Genomic DNA, 2,863 nt, shown 5'->3' with positions numbered 1-2,863 from the left:
CGAAACCACAGATCTAATACTGCGGTGGAGCGTAGACACTGTTTAAAGCCTACGAGGACTTCCGCTCTTGGAATATCCCTGCCGTAAATTGCAGCTCCCCATAATAATCTCCGCTGTGCCAATGCTAAGACGGCCTTCTCACAGGAACACAGTAATTTAATTTTCCTGTGATAATTAGAAGGTTGAAGAAAATAAACATCTTAACTAAACTCAACTTATCCAAATGATTATAGCACAGATAAAATTAAGCATTTTAAAAGATAATCAAGCCATAAAATTAGTATTTCTATCAAGGCTATTTGTATCAACCAATTAAAAGTTTGCTTTTGGATTACCCTGCCTGCTGAATCAGCTATTAGTTCAACAATGCCATCATATTTCACATAAAATAGTTCTATTTCAAGCATAATCTTCCTTAAATTTATGTATTAGCCAAACTTTGGTGTGGATTGTGTGAAAAGAAAAATCCTAGTCATAGCTAACCTCACAATTAATCTTTCTTTTCTTTGTGATAGAATAAAACTACATTCAGTCTTTAACTGAATGTGTTCATTAAGGGTAATACTTGATTATGCTCTGTACTGTGGCCCTGGTTTTTGATAGGTTTCTGCCTCAGAGGAACTTGTCTGCCACTGAGAGAGACAGACACATGTCAGTTAGAAGACAAGCTGAGAAATGCCATGAAAGAGCTATAATAAAGCTCCATGAGGCCCCAAGGAGAGCTAGCACAGGCTTCACAGAGGAACCGATATTTGACCTTGGTCTAGCAGGATGACAAAGGAGGCATCCCAGATAGAGAGCAAAGCAAACGTTAAGGAATGATGATAGACATGGGTGTGACTGGTCCAAGGAAAGATAAAGTCTACACTATGGCTCATGTGTATTTTATATTTTCTATCCCCGTTTCTTCTGCATCATCCCATACCCCAAGGTGGAATATGAACTCCATGAGGGCAGGGGATTTTGTCTGTTTGGTTAATGAATATATCCTACATGTGCTGAATAGCGTCTAGCATATAGTAAATGCTCAATAAATATTTGTTAAAAGACTGCATGAGAGTGTGTGTGTGTGTGTGTGTGTTTGAGTTGTAATTGTATGACTTGGTACTGATGCATCTCCACAAATTCAAGGGATTTTGGAGAAACAAGCCTTGGACAAGCCTTGGTCTTTGATCTTCTTACCTCCTTGCGAATACTTGACGCGAAGGAGGATTTGTTTTAAAAGTCACTCTGTAGCCTTTATGCTTATAGCAGCAGAGTTTTAAAGCCCTGAAAGATCTTTCTGTCATTGAGAAGTATCATAAGCTGCAGACAGGAATAAGTCAAATTCAGGCTTGTGTGCATAGCATGTTGAAGCCAGAAAATAAATATTCAGGCTCTGTGACATGTTAGGAGACCCTGTTCAGGATATGGAGTGTAGGCCTTTGGTGTTGATTTCTGGGCAGGCAGCAGGAATGCCCTGTGGCCTTTCTTAAAGGTGCGGTGCCATGATGGCTCAGTAAACAAAGCTTTTGAAGAGTTGTCACAAGCTTCAGTAGGCATCATGTTGCTGTGAAAATCCAAGAAACTTAGTCATATAGTTAAAAATCACTTTCTGTGATACGAAGGACAAGTCTTGGAATTAAAATTCAGACTTTAAAATACTATAAAGTTTCATCACAATGCCTACAATTAGTCTTTTTAAGACAGTAAAAGAAAGATTATTTATGCATCTCTTATTCTCATATATTATTTGAAAAAACTCACTATAGTGACATATTCTGAAATTACCATGTAGCAGTTTTCTTTGCCACCCCCCAAAAAAAACCCTCAAAATGGAAAAAATTATAGCATATCACTTAAAAATGTTAAATATTTACTCTTTTCTAGTTTAGGATACTTTATACATACTCATTTATTCTTCATAATAAACTATTAGATAAGCTATCATCCCTTTATTACAGATTAAAAACTGAGGTTTAGATGATATTAATTTTCCCATTTTCATGGAACATATTATGAACAGAATTTGAATACAAACTCTGTATGATTCTATAACTCTTATTCTTTATACCATATAATAAAGACAATGTGTATAAGTATTGATTTCTTGACTGCTAATGACAGTGCTTTTAATTTTTAATTTATTATTTATAAATTTATAAATATTTACATTTTATTTAATAAATATATTTAAATTCCTTTGTGGCCTTTATTAACAGAAAAATAACATTTGTTTCCCAGTTTACTTAAACATATTTAGTACCTTTGACTGAAAATATTTTAATTGCTTACAGAAGCAACAGTCCACAAATTTTTATGTTACTCATACTGTGGACAAAAAGGAACTGTGTGAGGTATACTGTGGACTGAAACTGATGTAAATAAAGGAAAGACCCTTAAGGACCTTATAATTGTTTGGAAAATGAAGCATATATGCTCAATACTTAGTTTCTGCCTGTCAATCACCTGTCAGTAAAAAATTCACTTTCATTTTTTACTGCTTTGATTAATTCAAAGTCAGTGATTCATTAGTGTTTGCCAACCTTACCAGGGAAACTCACCCAGTGTTTTTTTGTTAATATCAAAATGCCTTCAAGTGATGAATGGCCAATGTCAGACTATCTAGGTCCCTGCTGTGCCTGCTTAAAGAAATTCTTTTCTCCTTTAGCTGGCAACATACAGTGAGATTGCCCTTTGTATTAGAACACAGAATACAGTGGAGGGTAGGAACTACACATGGAACCAGAAGTTACATGGAGAAAAAGTCCCAGTAATATGGTGTGAGAGTAATATCTTGCCAATGACAAAAGGGCCCTCCATCATGGGCTGCTCATGCATCAAAATGTATTAGAAGGAAAGAAGCAGACCACAGTAGATGCTC

The sequence above is a fragment of the Hippopotamus amphibius genome, chromosome 1 (genome assembly GCF_030028045.1).
Source record: "Hippopotamus amphibius kiboko isolate mHipAmp2 chromosome 1, mHipAmp2.hap2, whole genome shotgun sequence".
Lineage (NCBI taxonomy): Eukaryota > Metazoa > Chordata > Mammalia > Artiodactyla > Hippopotamidae > Hippopotamus > Hippopotamus amphibius.
Note: the sequence above shows the minus strand (reverse complement) of the source record.